Source organism: Mixophyes fleayi, chromosome 2 (genome assembly GCF_038048845.1).
Source record: "Mixophyes fleayi isolate aMixFle1 chromosome 2, aMixFle1.hap1, whole genome shotgun sequence".
In the NCBI taxonomy this organism is placed as follows: Eukaryota; Metazoa; Chordata; class Amphibia; order Anura; family Limnodynastidae; genus Mixophyes; species Mixophyes fleayi.
The window spans coordinates 347,452,088-347,470,771 of NC_134403.1; the positions used below are offsets into that span (position 1 = coordinate 347,452,088).

General features: G+C 40.3%; 1 long non-coding RNA gene across 2 annotated transcripts in view; it reads left to right on the forward strand.

The window, feature by feature from the left end:
* LOC142139468 (uncharacterized) overlaps nucleotides 1-18,684 on the forward strand; it is a 353,675-nt gene that overhangs the window by 14,058 nt on the left and 320,933 nt on the right. Inside the window, exons 1-2 of one of the 2 annotated variants that reach the window (XR_012688209.1) lie at nucleotides 16,521-16,776; nucleotides 17,016-17,309. This is a non-coding gene — a long non-coding RNA (uncharacterized LOC142139468). Of the gene's footprint in view, nucleotides 1-16,520; nucleotides 16,777-17,015; nucleotides 17,310-18,684 lie in introns of those variants that run through there. The other variant, XR_012688210.1, reaches the window with a different exon arrangement.

Consider the following 18,684-nt stretch of genomic DNA (forward strand, 5'->3'; position numbering starts at 1 on the left):
CAACCAGCACATTTTCTGGAGCATTTGCCAGCCTATAAAACTAGACGCAGAAAACTTTTACAGGGGTGTTCCAGAAGACCATGAAGTTGACGCACACCTTGAAATGCGCTGGATGAACTTGGGTCGTCAGATTATGCCGTTCAGAAATTGACCCTTCATGTTACGTGACATTTCAATGGCAAATCAATTCAGGTTAACATACAGCAACCCTTTAATTTTTATGGGCCTTATATCCTGCTAGGTAAATTGTAACCTATTTACTAATGCAGTAGGGCACTCGGGAGAAATGTCACCAGCAGACTCACTAATGAATGACCTATCACCCTAAGGGGACGTTTGGTATTTGATACACTCTCAAACTAGATAATTAGCACCGCTGACTGAAACATAATCACTGTCTCAGAAAACAGAGATCAATTTACATAACAAAGAACTTTCAAACTGCTTAACCTCAAATACACAGTAAATATCAAGTGCGAATTTAAAGGGCATGCACCAGAGGTCGCACCTTACGAAGTTCAACAACTCTTTTTCTAACCGTGCAGAGAATGACCAATTTCTTCTAGAAGACAATTTCAGTGCCAATACTGTATATACTAATAGCTAGATTATTTCTTATTCTTATACTAATGTTATGTGTATATAACTACATTTTGGTTTCCTTTCCCACAACACCGTTAATGTTATCTTACAGTAGAACTAAATCAGGTGCTTTTGCTATATTTACTATATTTTCATTACCCCACCATATTATTTTTTATCAGTAGTATCATTTATTTTCCCTTGGGCCAAAGCTTTTTTTTGACCACTTTTGTTTCCTTTCATTTCAAGCACTTTTTAAACCCTGGAGCTATATTCCCACAATTATAATGCAGCTACAAGCTCTGCTAACATAGACAATTTGGGTAGAATAGTATAAAATGCAGCAATTACAATAGATACTGTAGATACAGTAGTGTTTTTTTTATTTAGTTTTTTCTATAGAGCATGTTTTCGTTTAAATAAACTGCACACAATGTTTTGTAGCCGGTGGCAGATTATAATAAAGGCAACATGGCACGGCACTGTGGGGCCCTGGATGTGTTGGGGCCCAGAGCTGCATTGATATACCAGGAGGTAAATCCTGAGGGGTGTGGACCAGACTACATCCAGTGGTCACCTATTTTCGTCAGTGTGAATTTCTTATACCTTAGGCGCCAATTGTCAGTGATTCGTTTGAAATTTCTTCTCAAATTGTTCATGTATCTTGGCTATTATTTTAACCCCAATTTTACCCCTGCTCCCGACCATACCTATTATCACTTACAAGGTTTCTTTGACGTCATTGCCATGAACAAATCCATGTCACGCTACCAACGAGTCGACTTTGGAAGGTGAAAAGAAATTGCCGTGCAATAATTCATTCCTGTTGGTAAAACCATGACACTGGGATGACAAAGAGGTATGGCTTGAGGGTGTTGGATATAAATGTGAAAGATTCATTTTCTATCCATGAACAATATCATTTAGTGAAGTGTCTTATACACAAGAGATAATAGTGTCTTGACAGTAGTACTAGTAAATGCAAAAGTCCCATTTTCCATATAAAATGTAGTTCTATACTAACACCCAAATCCAATGGGAATCCATCGGTAGCCCAAATAGAAATGACTAATAAGAAACCTGAATTGACGGCAACAAATTGACATAATGAACAATATATTATCAACTTGACGGGCCAATAAGAAAGTAGGTATGGATGCTGGTGTCATCATCACGTATCTTTACATCAGGCCTCTGGTACACGCAAAAGATACACCTCCGAAGTCCAAGTATCACTATGTTGTATCTCCATGGGGCGTGCTACACCTACATGTATACACCCTTACTGCATTCATCACACGCGTACAACCTTCCCCATTTGTGGCCCCTTACGCCTTTCCAGGTCAAGTCTTAGATATGCTCAAATCTATATATATATATGGATGCATTTTGGTGCGCAGTAACTGTATGCTTATATTTACACCACAAAGATGGACTCTAATGAGACCGTGTATGTTTTTCATAGTGAAACATGACTTGTCTGCAGAAATTCAGATTAAAGGAATATGTATTCTGAAAGGCTGGGAGAGTTTTCGGCTTGTGTTTCCTGAAAAAGACTACATATAACATTTTAGCAGCTGAAGCAGCCTCAAGTGCTTCTTGTGTGGGAGGTATGTGGACGGTGTGGAGATCCAGTCCCTCCTGAAAGCAGAATATCATCATTCACTTCTGCTTCTCCTCTTAGTTCTCACCAACGTGAGGGGGGTGAGATGACTTTCTGCCTTTTTTTTTTATATCAGATTTGGGCTTTTAGTTACACTTATGTGGTTAGAAAATGAAATAAAAAGTTATAAATAGATTTAATGTATTAAAAAAAACACATTTCTCAGAATAAAGCAGTTTTTAATTATTTAATTTAAATTATTTTAATGAGATAACAATACTAGTTAAATAGGCTTAATGGCAAGGCAATGTGATCACCGGTGGTTACCCTGTTATGTTTAGGGTGAAGGGCAGGGGAGGGCTGGCAAAGTTTAGACCGGGGGGCAAGACTCGACTTAGTGGCCTGTTTTAAAGGGAAAAAAATGCAGGTGGCCCAGTGACCCAGCCGAAGTTAGCCCACTATGCGACTGGCCCAGGGGGCAGATGCCCCCCTGCCCCCCAGCCCAGCCTGCCTCTGGTGAAGGGAGAAAAGGCCCCATCACCGGAGAGAATACCTATTTTCACCAGGAATATGGCTTTTTGTCCTGTAATAAATGGGCCTCTCCCTGCCTACACTACCAGTAGGGGCTGGGGGACAGGGGGGCCTGTGGGCTACCTTGGCCTGAGTCACTGGGCCACCTGCATTTTTTTTTTTTTTAAATGTTCCTAATAGGCTGCTAAGTCAAGTCTTGCCCCCACGGGTTAAAATTTGCCAAACCTCCCCTGCCTACCACTGTGCCTGAATTTTAACCCCATTTTTTTGTTCCTCAAATTCTTCAATACCTCTGTACTTGGCTATCATTTTTACACGCAGTGTTACCAAATAGAGTTGTCTACATTTTATTATCTGTTGTAAGTGAACTGTGCATTTGTATCATACGTGTGCGTTTCACATCACCCATGCACCTCTGCTCGCACTCCTTGCTGGGGGCATTAATCAGTGGTTCCAGCTTCCTGCATTGATCAGTGGCACTTTAATATTGTAGAAAAAAGCAAGGCTGACCTTTCCTCCCAGCGATCAGCACTTCTGCCTTGAGCACTGAGAAATTGCAAGTTAGTAGACAACTAGATGACAAGTTCAGACGAGCTTCTTTCAAATACCCTGACATTGTGCCATTAATCTGCTTGTCAACTCCATTCACCTTAATAACACAGGCTGCAGGAAGGGGGATTTCATTATGTTACGGATTAATTTCTGCCAGTGTCAGGCAATTATGTACATTTCTGTTCCCGACATGATTGATTTCACCACTATTCATAAGTTACCATATAGTCAAGGTGGAAATGGAAGGAAAATCTGAGAACGCAGCTGAGCTGGTTGTCACTTGTGTTCAGCATTGTTTTCTAAAATTCCACAATTGTGCTGTTTCATTGGTAAATGCACCTAAATTGTATCTAGGTTTATGATTATTATTATTAAAAGTTCACATTTGTTTGATCTTAATAGTTGACTACAGATTTGTATTCTTAGATTCACAGCAGAAAACTCCAGGGGGGTAAATGTATTGTGCTGCGGTTTTTGCAAGTCGCCCATATTCTGCAACTTTGCAGGGCAAATTTAAAAAGGCTTTAAAGACATTGCCATTTTAAAAGTGCCCTCTAAAGTCGCTGAATATCGGTGACTTGCAAAAACCGCAGCACAATACATTTACCCCCAAAGCTCTTATAGGTTGAGAGATTGATTCATCAAGGCTCTATTCTGAGCGCAGCACATCTAATACCCCATTCATACTGCACCAAAAACCCGGGTTTTTGCAGAGGCACGCTGAAAAACCCGGGTCTTGGTGCAGTATGAATAGTCCAACCACAAAATTCCGGGTCTAAAATCCCGGGACTTAGACCCGGGATTTTGCGAGGGGTAATTCCCGTGTTGGACCCCGCTCGCCTGCAGTATGAATGGTGCAACCCGTGTAATTCCCGGGTCTCACCATTCATACTGTAAAAAAAAATATTGGGAAGTAAAAAAAAAGTAAAAAAAAAAGATTTTAATTACTAAAAAATACAAAACAAATGTTTACTTAACTTATTTTCAGCCAGCGGTGTCTCCGGTGCGTTGCCGGCTGTCAGGGGGACCTCTGGGTACTAAAATGACATCATTTCTAATGGACTAGAAATGACGTCATTTTAGTACCCAGAGGTCCCCCTGACAGCCGGCAACGCTCCGGAGACACCGCTGGCTGAAAATAAGTTAAGTAAACATTTGTTTTGTATTTTTTAGTAATTAAAATCTTTTTTTTCACTTTTTTTTTTCTAAAACCCGTGTCGGGCAGGTGCAGTATGAACCCGCCTGACCCGGGAATCTTCTTATCTATACTGCCCTGTGCCCCAGCAATATCCTGGGTTAACAACCCGGGATATTGCCGGGGCGGCAGTATGAAAGTGGTATAAATCAGCTCTGTGTAATCCTGAATTCAACAAGGAACAGATCTGAAGATACGTGTGCTGATGAAATCAGGTGTAGGTCTGCTCTGCTCTACTACACAAGACACTACTGGATAAATCCAATGTGTCTATGTGGAATATGCATACTCAAAAGAACACACAGAAAAAAAACAACTACTAAATTAATGTTACCTATTAATAATATAAGTATTAATGATAAATAGTTAAAGCAAAAAACATTGTGTGACTATAATCATAAGCAGAATCATGAAAAGGTGTATTTTTACTTTGTATATTTTTTTAAAGTGTAGTATATATAAGAAGAATAAAACAATCATTTTAACATGCTACCAAAAGAAAGCCTGTTACCGTTCCTATCTATATAAGTTGACTAGAGGGAGCAAAATTTTACTGTGGAAGAAATGAGGATCTCCCTTTGCCTCCTGGACTGTAGCTTGCCTCTCCCCACCTTCTGCAGCTCTCACTGGCACCTTCTGCAGCTCTCACTGGTGCCTTCTGCAGCTCTCACTGGCGCCTTCTGCAGCTCTCACTAGCGCCTTCTGCAGCTCTCACTGGCGCCTTCTGCAGCTCTCACTGGTGCCTTCTGCAGCTCTCACTGGCGCCTTCTGCAGCTCTCACTGGCGCCTTCTGCAGCTCTCACTGGTGCCTTCTGCAGCTCTCACTGGTGCCTTCTGCAGCTCTCTCACTGGCGCCTTCTGCAGCTCTCACTGGTTCCTTCTGCAACTCTCACTGTCACCTTATGCAGCTCTCACAGGCACCTTCTGCAGCTATTGGTTGGAGAAGGAGTGTAGAATGACACAAGTCTCCTGTGTGCATTCCCAGAAAATATAGTAGTGCGAAGTCTGATAGTGTGAGAGTAGTAGGGACAGGAAAGGAACAGGTGGTATCCCCCCTACCACCGTCCTGTCCCTGCTTTACTACCGTGTTATTCACTGTGCTAAAATTATCCACAAGTTCCAATGTATTTGTAATACATTATTTTTTGTTATACTTGTTTACTGGGGATTTTTCAAAGAAAAGTACACCATGGTTATTTGTTATTCGCACATATTTTATTATGAGCTTTATTATAGTAGAGTCTCATTCAATTTCAAGCACTAAGTCTGGTATTGTTAATGCACTAGATAGCCGACAGTTATCTAGATGTGTTATTGTCATATATGGTAAATGCTGTGTCTGGATTCAGACAGCACTCTGTAGCAGGAATAATAGAGTGGATCCCGCTCGGCAATAGTATATAGATTTGTTCTACAGCATAAACAATATTACAGCTAGATGTAGCTTGCTGAGTTCGGTCAATAGATGCTCGAAGACATGTTCATATTCACTTCAACCGATTGTAAAATATTTTTGACTTTGGAGTTTACTTACAGTAAAGCATTTTGTCACTGAAAGATCAACTTGCACACGCAGAAAAGATTGTGATAAGAACGTACATATTCAGTAAAGCTTAAAAGTGAGACAGGCATGTATTAAGCATGGAGATAGGTCAATGCAGTGTTTGATCTCACACAGTTTGACACACAAGCTGATCTCTACAGACTTTCATATATACGTTCATATGAATTACAGATTGGTGTACACAGCTGCAAACATCATAAACAACCTCCACCCCTATTACAATAAGAGCCCTCCCCCCACCTTCTAACATTCTGCTCTGTAGGTTTCAGAGGCATACTCTTCTGACTGCCTCTCATTTCTTGCACATATGAGACTGCACTGTCATGTGCCACCAGCCCCAGGAACGAGGGGAGTGGGAAGTACAGCGTAGAAGGGATGGGGGGGACCGGAAATGCAGATCTTTGGCAATAAAGTGGATGGTCCCGAGTCCTGAACGGAGGGGGGTTTCCAGGCAACTGTAAACCACCCTAAGTGTGCACCTGCATTCCCCCTCTTTTCTGGTTCTCTCTCTCTCTCCCTCTCTGGTTCTCTCTCTCTCCCTCTCTTATTATCTCTATTCTTATCTGGTTCCCCTCTCTTATTCTCTCCCACCTTCTTGTTTCTCTCTCCTCTGCCTCCCTCTCTGGCTCTTTCTCCACATCTTTCATTCTCCCACAACCTCTACCCCTTTCTGGTTTTCTACAAGTACATATAGATAGCTGAATGTTTTAAAATGCCTTTTTATTTTGAACCAGTGCGTGCCTTGAATTTCAGTAGTTTAATAGTCCTTTTTCTGTAGATGTAAGTGCCTTGTTTTGGATGTTAGCTGCAGTGCAATTTTATTTACAGTGACCACATTTTCTTATAAAACATTTTGAATTGTCTGTATTCCTTTGAGCTTACTTCTGCTGTTTATGGCGTCCTTTCATGGTGTTGGTCATGGTGTTATCAGAATATATAGAAATTTGTCATTGTCGATGGCTCACAATGAATGAAGCTGGGACCAACACAGACATAAGCGGTACTGCAGCAGCTGTACCGTCAGTATAGTAGTCCTTCTCTGTCTGTGTGTGATGTGGGGACTTGTCTAAAGATTCATGATAAAAAATGCCATTAAAATATACAAAAAATATATAAAAATGCATAATTGTGTTAATTGTATGTATTTGATTCATTCCTTTATCATTTATTTATATTTTGTTTAACACAGTTTACATTATACAAGCCTGACTTGTTAAATTCCTTAAATAAAGGCTCTGAACCCCAAAAGTTTTTTTAAAAAAATAATATGAGAATTTTAATATGGTGAAACAACCCAAAAGGCAGACAGACCTTTCATGTACCTCAGTCGTCACTGTCCGCTATAATGATAGACATGCGTTGATTGACAAAAGAATATTTGAGCCACTTTATGAAAGATTCATTGTTACACAGACTGCACTTAATGTAATTTGTGACTTGAAATGAAGCATTCAGTATAACTATACATAGGGCTGCTTATTATTATATTAGTTACTAAGGTTGCATAAAGTTGCACGTTACTATGCTTTTTTCCCAGTTGCATATTCTAAAAACTGATGATAAACGAAGACCTGCATAGAGATAAATGCACTTAAACACCAGGCTTGTAAGAGTACATCGCACTTACCTTCAGAGGTTAAAGTTTTTCCTGACTTGTTTTGAAATGATATTCAATAGCCTGCCTTTATATTATCCAGTAACAGGACTTCCCTCTCTTTGGCTGCAGTAAATCACAGAGCTAAGTGTCTGTTGCTGTGATAGCTATTGTATTCCAGGGGGTAAATGTATCAAGCTGTGATTTTGCATTTCCAGCGATTTTCTCGGGCGAGTTTAAACTCACCAATGTATTAAACGGCGAGTTGATATAAAATCGCCAGTAATTTGTTTCTTTCAAAATCACCATTTCCAAAATTACTGCAAATCGCAGTCCCGACGTTTTGCAACTCTAGCAATACAAATCGGTAAATGTATGAAGCTGCGATTTTGCGAACTCGCTCTAAGTTTTATTTGAGAATCGCCAGAATCAACATGCTGGTTTCTATAGGCGAGATTAGCAAACACAACACTGTTATACTGCAGGGCAATGTTAATAAAACAGGAGGCACAATGCAAAGTTTAGGAAAAGCATGATTTATGTGTTAGTGGGGCAAAAATGATTTAAAATGATATTACGGGGGTTCAAATTATTTTATGAATAAATTAGTTTTGAAAATTTCTGAACATATGAAATTATGAGCATATTATTTTTATTATATTGGCTTATTATCTAATTACCAGTGGGGCATAATTTTTTTCTCATGTCGTGGCAACACTTAATATTTCCAGATGGGGTCACCATTTAAAATACATACTTATGACACTACAATACGCTGCATTTTATAGGCGTGATTAGCAAACACAGCAGCCATTTATCTATTCAAGCTAATGAGGATTATTAAAAGGGCCCAAGTGGCCATTACTCTGAGGGTGGTTGACATGGTGTTGGTGGGAAAAAATCTTGTTGGGTTTTTTGGAGCAACATCTGATTTTGGAGTCTGCACCGAGAGACCGAGAGGGAGACAGGAACATCCCCAGCACCAGGCTCCTCTTAGACTGCGCAAGCCACGTGTTTTTTTTTTCCCTCCCTATTTTTATGTTGTGTTGCAATCATCTACATTTATTTATGTTTAATTGTAGGTGATTCAGGATATGGGTTACAATCTTGGTTTATGACACCTCTGGCATAGAGGGGTGGTAGAATGTACCTTTGGCCTTTTGAAGTCCACATTCGGGTGCCCTGATACATCTGGTGGTGTGCTTCTCTATGCCCCAAGTAAGGTGACTGATATGGTGCTGTGCTGCTGTCTACTGCATAATTTGGCCCTAAACCAAAGTATACCCCTAACACCAGCAGTATACAGTAACGAAGCAGGTGAGATCATTCCCGCAGCTGATGTGCACAATATGCTTACACTTACAGATAAACGTTAGATACACCCTGTTAGAGAATGTATCTAATGAATGATTAGGTGTAGGAAAGGGGCTGTAATTGCAAAATAAACCCTTTGTATGTTGCACATATAATAAAAAAATTCCGCAACCTGTTGTCTCTTTCTTCTTTGTTTTTTCTGTTTTCTTTCTTTTTCTTCTTTTCCTTCTGCCAGCCATTTAAATGGTTTATGTGCCAATGGTTATAGGATACATGTGTGATCATTTTTTAGGCTTATTAGGATTTTTATGCAATATCAATCTTATCAATCATTATAGAGCAATGTATGTTCTTCCTTAACCACTTAAGATCATGCATGACCCGGACATATACAGTGACACAGCAGTTTCTTTTGCACATATGTGCTTATTTTTTACTGCTTTCTGCATTTTATTTGTACATCTATGCAGACACATAGCTCATAGCAATAAGGGGACATTTGGTCTGTTATATGTATTTACTTCAAGTGTCAATTAAAAAAAAAAAGTTTTTATTCACCTTGACCTGTGCTTATTAATCAACTTCCTTATAGCTTGCGTAAATTGGGATGCTCCTTATATGCTGTTCCCACCCATTGTATTTCAATGGGATACTTATTTTGCATAATTACACCCCCCTCCCCACCCTGGCAGCGGAACCCATAGTTATAAGTGCTCTCGATACCTAGATGCAGGAAATGGGGGTATGGTATCCCGATGCTCGGGAGCAGTATTCCTGCAAAAAATAAACTATTTGTTAAAAAGCGACATGAAGACAATATACACTTACTTTTACAGCAATGGCGTGGATTTCCGAAGACTCTGGTAATTCCGAAGATGCTGCATCCCGGCGCTGGATTGTGACGTCAGGTAAGTATTGGAAGTTTAACCCTAACATTAAGGTACCTCTTTAACTGTGTTCGGTGACGTCACAATCCAGTGCCGGCATGCAGCATCTTCGGAATTACCGTCGCATAGCAGAGTCTTCGTAAATCCACGCTGTCGCTGTGGAGGTAAGTGTTTATTGTCATTATGTCGTTTTTTAACAAATAGTTGTTTTTTTTGTAGGAATACCTTCCCACAGCCCCCCTGCCCTCAGGTGTCCTTTTCCTATGACACCTACACCCTTGCTTCGGTGTCTGCAGTGTCATGGTTCCTGACGGCCACAGGCACTAGAAAATTGCCAACAGCACACAATCAAGCCGGCTGCTGGTTAGCACAACATTAATGCACCCTCTCTCTCAACCTTCCCCCCTGCCCCCCCCCCCCCCTTCACCATGCCCATTATTTTGCCTGTGCCCCAGGCTGTGTCCTTCAGTTTCCTGTGGATTCCCCCCCCCCACTTGCTGTCTGCCGCTGGGACACTTTCGGTCATTGGATAACCGTGCTAGCCAAGACTGAGGCCTGTGAACAAGGCCAGGTGTCCGAAGCAAGAAGCATTGTGTTACGGCATCATTGAGTATGGGCGATTCTACCAGCATTGTTGTCTAGTTACCCACCTTTGAGTCAGATGATCACTCTGCTCTCCCACCCTCTTTTAAAATAAGAGGGTGGCCTATACCTCCGTTTGTGTTGTAGCTATGGAAATAATTTGGCCACATGGCCCTAGTGCATGTTAGAGGACACTAGCACCCTGGGCATGTGTGGCTTTGTATTTCTGCAAGTAGCTGTAGGGCCAGCAGGTTTTCGAAAATGGTAATACCCCATTGGTGCTGACACAAAAGTATTTCACCTAAGTGGAAATGATGCTTCACAGATATGAATACCCATGCTTTGGATAAACTAGTGGGTCTTTAAATAACTATTATTGGGGTACTGGCAAAAGTTGCCATTTCCCCCCATGACTAAGTAGTTGTGTGTTACACGCATGGGCGGCTGTATTTCCCTGCATGCGTCAACATATGCAATTACACCCCTTGCATGTCCACAGAGTTTGTCCGGGTGCGGATTTGCTCTCTAGCTGTACTTGCTTCTAATGTTACATGCGGACTAAAGTAGGCAGACACATTGCATTTGCCTTGAGCTGGTCCAGAATGATGTAAAGCCCCCAAATGCAATTAGCAGCGTTAGTGGGAATGCGCTCTTTGGACATAATGGATTCCATTTTCCGGCCTGTTTGGTGTCACTGTGACAGACACCATAGTGGGATACTGCCACCTTTCGATGGACAAGGTGGTGCCCTTGAGAGATGATTTTATCAGCATGTGTTTGAAGTATCCTGTAGGCAGATTTACTAGGTGTTAGGGTCTCTCAATAGTTAACATTTTTGTCGGAAACTGCAGAGAGCATCGGCCGGAAATTTGGCACATTTCCCCTGCGCTCAGGTTTATTAGGCATTTAGTTTTGCGCAGCTTAAAACATGATATCTGGTTCTGGTGACACTGGCTGCGCACTTTCCCGTTTTGACTTGTGACATTCGGGGAATCTGCTCTTTGTGCTGATCTTAATGGTTCTTCTTGTGACGTCAGCTGCTCACTGCAGTTCGGGGGTGACGACTACCAATGATGAAGCCTTATTATCTAGCATGTTTTTTTCTGCAGCATTATGAGTGAGCTGGTTGGTATCTGCGTCTAAACTCTCCCCCCGCTCTGGAGCTATTGGCTAAGGATGTTATTCTAAGAGATGCATCCATGATTTGCAAGTTGCACAAAACTAAAACAGATTGATTTGGTGATGGGTGTGGAGTCACTGTGGAGGCACACTGATCCCGCTTTATGCTCAGTAGCAATGGCTAGTGCTTATTTGTTGGCTAGACTTATTGGCGGGCATGTTTGACTGCTCAACCTTGACTTTTGCCTCTTCCATTTTTTTTATATCTTTTAGAAATGTTTTATCATTACAGGGCTGGGTGTAGCCGAGTACGGCACACAGGACTTTTTCGCTTGTCACCTTTGGAGGTGGGAACATGAAGGGATTTACCTAATTTTTCCTCAGACGGAGGACCTCATAGAATGAGCGCCTTCAAGGTATGTTTTACTTTTTTTACCTTCATATGGGTTGCCTCTTTCAAAACTGCCCCCCACACCCAGTATTCACATGCTGGTAAATCCTGCCTTGCTTACCCAAATGCATCTCAATTTTCATTCAAGTTTTGTGATTTGTGAATTTTTTGTGGTGTTGATTTTATTGCTTTGTTGATTTGTGACTGTCATGGTGTTGGATTTGCCACCATGCCTATAACTGATGCTTGGGACATATTCTGAATTACAGATCGTTTCACCAAAGCTACTTCAAGTTTGGGTACTTCTGGGCTTCCAGGCATTCTTTGACCCAGGACTTTTTTCCCAGCCCATTGTACATACGTTGGTTTGGTAGGGGGATGGCTGGCCCAGTTTCAAAAAGTAGTGCTTTTTATGATTGCCAGAGATTGAGCTCCAGAACCTTTAGTGATTCCCTTAGGGGTCAACGACTTAGGTAAAGGTAAATCTATTGGGCTAATTTGCATATCATAGCTGATTTGCAGCTCATAAGCTGATAGCTGGCCTGTTCTTAAGATTTGCTGGTCCAATGTCATTCTTAGACCAGTTTGGCAGGGTGCCCATTGTGGACTGGGCATGGACAAGGTTAGACGACAGGTTAACCAGTCTGTCTCTAATTATGCGAGGAATTTGGGGGGAGTGGTTATTTAACGTTCCTTTGAGTACATTCGGCCAGCCTCATCTATTTAGACCCGATGGGGTGCATCTCATGGACAAAGATTTAGATATTTTTTTATATCCCAGATTTTTTACTTTTTGGCAGGGTTTCCAGGGTCAGGTGGTGGCAGACTGTGTGTCCGTTAAAGGACCACCGCTTTAAGTGTTATTATTCACAACAGTTATTATATGGCGCAGGAGTTATGTTGGGCTGCAGGATTCTTCCCCCTTCGATCTATGTCTCTGTTAGGGTCATTTCTGCAAATGCCCTGGGTGTCATTTGAGCGAGCGCGTCCTTTGCAACCAGAAGGGGTGTAGTCTCTCTAACGCTGTTAAAGTAGCACCCGGGATTCTGGGCTGGTTGTCCATCCCTATGTTTGTTTGTATAGTATTAGCTGGCTAGCTGACTTGCATTTACTTTCGTTGCCACCATCATTTATGCAATTAGAATTATGCCCTTAGTGTGACAAAACTGAAACCTGTGTCCGTGTCTTATTTCAGGTATTTAAGTATTTATCCTAAGGGTTAGAAAGTGAACATGCAGAGGGAGATTATCAGCTATTTGGGGTTTATGAATAGTAATAATGTCTGTTCTTTGATGATCTAGAAGTTAAGCATAAACTCAGAACCATTAACTTTAATAAGCGCTGTTACTGAAACATAGATACATACATACGTAGTAATATCATTCCTGGTCACATTGAGGCATCAAGGAGTTTATTTGGAGTATGACCGAAGAGTACTTTATGAGGAGATGTGGACTGTCACTTTCCCTTGCTCACTGAGCACTTATTAAGCCCATTTAACTCCTTCAGTGCCAAGGCATGGACATTATTACTGCTGATTCATATCTTTGAACATTGGTCTTCTTGTAATCGGCACAATCAGTGTGCATGCACACACAAAGGGAGTATATTCACGCTGTTGGGGTGCTAATCCCGCTCCCATTAAAATCCTCTTGAATTGCGGTGGTGTGTGCGGGGGATAGGCCTCCCAATTTCCAGTCGGCACAAAGGTACCAATTTGAGGGGACTGTCCCACCTAATGGGATATATGTGATTAGCACATACTGAATTGACGAATGTTATTGCAAATGTTATAATGGTCATGGGTCTCTGCTATGCTACTAGCAGGTGCCTTGTACTTGAATTCACCAATTTAAGACATCTGATGGAGCATTAAAAGTAATTTAAAAATAATTTATATATAATATAAAACACATTATGTTACTTGCATGTTCTTTTTTGCTGTAGATGAATAGCTACCATCAGTATCCAGGTATACAAACTTGACTGTAATCTCTATAAGAAACCGTGAAAATGAAATGTCTTTGTTTCTGCTGTGTGGTTTAAGCGCTTGCATTAGTCCATGGGTATGTTGATCTTTTACCGATCAGTCTATGTACATATCGGCCGTACCGAGAACAGAATTATTTTATATGTTTAATATGAACCCCAGTAGTAAAATAAACAGATGTAGAAAAACTAAGATGAATCGCTGATATACGTTGCTAACTTTAATAACTAATGTAAGCAAATTGCATTTACTGTATGGCTGTGTTGGGGTCATACACATTCATCGTGTGTTATCAAACAGACATTGCAGAATTATTAATGAAGATTGGTCACACAAAGTAGGTTACTATCAAGGTCCAGAGTAAAATGTGAACTAGTGAATTCTGTTTAATGCCACAGGGAAAGTATTTAAGTAATCATTTATTTTCGATTATTAATCTGTCATTTCTTGATAATGGAGTCAAAATGTGTTTCTTTAGGAGTTTGTACGTGCTTTATCCCCAAGTTTTTAGAGATTTCACAAGGTCACCAACTTTTTGAAGTTTTTTTTTTTTTTATTCACAACAGTTGTTAGTAAATATATTTATCAATAAAATCTAATCTGTAAGACTGAATAAGCCGCATCATTTCCCCAAAGCACTAGACAGCAATATTGTAAATAAAACAGTTTCAATCAAGTTATGAAAACATGACATAAAGGACACGTTTGTTGTTCATTGTCCCCTACAAATGATATGACGTTGAGGAGATGACATCAGGGGGTAAATGTATGAAGCTCGGGGTTCTTCAACACCCGCAAGTTCGGCGTCTTCAGCGCTTAAATTTAAAGCGACACTGGTGTTGAAGAACCCGGAGCTTCATACATTTACCCCCAGATCTTTCTTTTCCTGCAGCACAAAGCGCGAGTGACGTGTTACCCTTAGTCCAAATGGATCAGCCAGCTACACAACAAGGCCTGCCATGACATCATGTGCTAACTCGCTTTACATTTATAATTTACTTTAAAAGCAGTGTCCCATTCTATTCCATTATGTTGCTGTATTTATAAATGTATTGCATTGTAGCTGGGCCAATATGCAATATGTAGCACTTACCCTTGTGTATCAAATTCCTATTGTCCCACAGACTGTAAGCTTGCGAGCAGGGCCCACTTACCTCTCTGTATTACCCAGTATTGTTTTATTACTGTGTTTGTTCCCAATTGTAAAGCGCTACGGAATTTGCTGGCGCTATATAAATAAATGATGATGATGAGTCCTCGGGGCCAGTACCTCTGTGTCTAATGGTGCACATCAATAAAGGAATAACAAGCCAACAACAGCATACAAATACAGACTAGCCTTTGTTTTGTCCCATCTCACAATCTTCTCTCTAGTAATAGCCATGTCTTATTATAATGAAAACATACCATCTGGTAGTGACGATACTGAACTTGAGAAACACTCAGTACACGGCCGATCTCACATAATGACAGTACGGGGAAGGTGCCAAATGACATATTCTCCTTCCTTGCTGTTAAAGGTCAACATACTTACAGGCTTTTAAATATTGAAATTTGATATCCTTCCAAAAAAACAGAGAAGGATAAAAACTCTTACTCCGGGCAGCATTCTTTTCAATATTATTTCCTCTTTCCTCTCTTTTATTTCATTGTGCGCGCTAGAAGGTTGAGCCGCTGCTTACTCTTGTGGTTGAATCTGCAGTCATAACAGTCATTTACTTCATGAATATTTTAATCCCGCATGCATAAAAAAAAATAAAAAAATTGCTCAAATTAGCATGGAGATTCCCACTATGCAGGGCGAGCATTTAACTAATTCGTGGAAAAGTAATGCCATCGTGTCACTTTATTTCACACTTCAAAGAATTAGCACATTAGGTTTCCAATTATAAAGGTTTGATGCATGCCTTTTAGGAATATGCAGATGTCTTTTTTTTTTTTTGCATCCATTCCTAACAAAGGATGAGAAGCTGTGCTTTCTTGCCAATGATAACTTGAAGACTTTTAAGTGCATTTAATGGCACAGCCGTCTCAAGTGCATTGCCAAATTTTGCCGATACAGCCAGCACGACAAAGGTTGTGTTACCTTTCTTTATCAAGGCTCACGTTTCTCTGTCTTGTAGACTGAATAATGAATGCTGGCGGTCCGACAAGCTAAAATAAAACGGGTTAATGAGATTATATCAGCTCAACTCTCAGCCACCTAATGTTAAAATGCTGCGTGTGTGGAATAATTGCAGATTGTCCTTCTATAATTGACTGTGCACACTTATGCATATTTATGTGATGTACACTATTTCGCCCCACCCACAGTTGAAGTGCGGCTTACACGCAGTAATTAGGCTGACATGATTATAGCTGAGGAATTGGACAGCCGGGGCTGTTTATTCCCCAGCGAATATTAAAGACATATGCATTTTAAGATGTACAATGTATGAACCTGAGCTTCTTCTAGCAGGACAAAGTGGCCAGAGCACCTATTGTGTCATAGCTGTAGAATACAGCGTACCGATTGGCCACTGTCTGCAGCACATAATACTGACTGGTTATAAAGGACTTGTCTAGGGGAAAGCTTAGGTACTCCATTGTCTGCTAACCTTGATATGACTGCATTCCTTTTTATCAGGGGGGTTAGACAGCTGACTGTACAAGCTGAACAGATTCTCCGTCTTATTTATATTGCATTTATTTATTTATTATTTATTTTAGTACCCTTTTTTTTTTTTTCCAGTTTTGCATTAGTTATTAAGAACGCTCATTAAAACCAGAAAATAATGACAGGGGCGTAATTGGTTTTTGGACTCCACATTGATGTTTCGCTGATAAATTCATAATGGTTTTTTTATGTATGGAGAAGAAATTGGTTAACGAGGTAATGAAAATTTTTTTTTTTTATGTTATTTTTTTTTATTTTAGTGCAAATGTAATTATAATGAAAGTGGGATACATTAGGTGGGCTATAAATTAAGGGAAAAGAGTCTAAAATTAAAAAAAGACCCCCACAACTGGATTGCAAGTGCTTAATTTGTCCGCTTTTGCGCGTGGTTCTGGGAAAGAATCGCTTTTATATTTATTTCTTTCAATACTTTCTTTTTTTTTTTTGTGTTATAGACAAATGTAAGATCGCAGTCTGGGCTCAGTGCCAAGGGCTGGTATTTCGTAGCAGCGACTGCCTTACAGATAAGAGCTGTGGGAAACAGAAGGTAGACTCTCGCTTAGGGTACAACTTCTATGGAGACACAGCTGGGCTGATCAAGATTCGCTACGAAACAACAAGCAAACGAGACAGAACGTGTCTGAGGGCTGCCTGAGCACGCATTAACCAGAAGAGCTCGCAGCCAATCCGGCCATGCTGCACTGTTTGAAAAACCAGCTCCTCGTCTCAGCCAATCAGTGACATCATTGGTGAGAAACTCATTTACATCATGCAGTAATAAACCTTGTTTAACATTTTTTTTTTTTTTTTTGTGCGATTAGGTACCCACATTAATTATTCTGCCAGCATAATTTGAAACGCTGTGCACAGGCGTTGGCTCCATTCCACCGATTATAGTGAGCATGTGCCGTCTCTCTTTGTAACTAGGACAATTATTTCACTTTTAACCCAGCAGACGAAATGTTAACCGTTTCCTGTGACTGTTCACATTTGTGCAGATTATTTGCACAATTTATTTTATGGCATTTGCACTTAGATTAGGGAAAGCAGGAAGCTATCGCAGATATGATTGTTACGTTGACATCCTCAGCAATGAACATTAGATCCCTTCATTCCCAAAATGATAATATTTTGGCAATTTTACAAAGGCACTGAAAATATCCTTTGTCACAACCTCATTAATAACAAACAGGGGTGAGATTATTTTTAATAAGTAAAAACTGCCCATTCTTCCCGTAGACTTGATCACCTTACACCTTGTTTGCATCTTTTCATATAGAAATTAATTAACTAGTAAGAGATAAGCTGTGGGCCAAACACATCGGTGTTCTCATAAGACAATACAGTTCTTGCATGCAGTGAAAAAGGTCATTATCATTCCTATGAAAGCATTACCATTCCCGCTCATTTAAAGAAATAATTTAACAAAATATACGCTTTCTCCGCTAGCAGTTAACAAATGAAATGCAGACGAAAACATTCTGTCCTTGTAATAGATGAATTGTGTAAAAATGATGCAGTATTTTTCACATTCACCTTTTACATACAGAAATATGCTGTTTTATTCTGAGAAAAGAATAAATGTCTTGGCAGCTATTACATAACCAAGCACAAATCCTATTCTGTTTTATTTTTTGCTTTACGTCTGCTCAAGGCCTTTCTGCAAATTGCAACACAATGTTGGCCAGTCCTTTACTTACAAGCACAGAAAAAAAAATTGCCATAGGAAAAAGCATTACGTTCAGAGCTTGGTTTTTCTTTTCTTTTTTTTTTTTTTAAATCTGTTTGGGAAATGAAACAGTACATTTAAATAAGCCGAAAGAAAATATTCAGAAACTGTGAATTCAAAAGAGCCTTGAAAAACGTCTCTATCAGCCAATGAGGAATGAGACAGAGGCATAATCAAGCCTGCAGTCGCTTTAAAGAGAAGACCGAGGAAGGGAACAGTAAATTGTGGCTCTCCCAATGCACGTTGCATTCCATCACCCCCCATCATCAGTATTCTGTGCGCGGCTGTCTCGCTTCAGCCACTCGCTCCCCTACTGCAGATCCTGTAATTTGAATCATGCGTAATAATATATTATCCTTTTGGGGGCCTCTTTCTGTAGAAGAGTGGTTTTATAC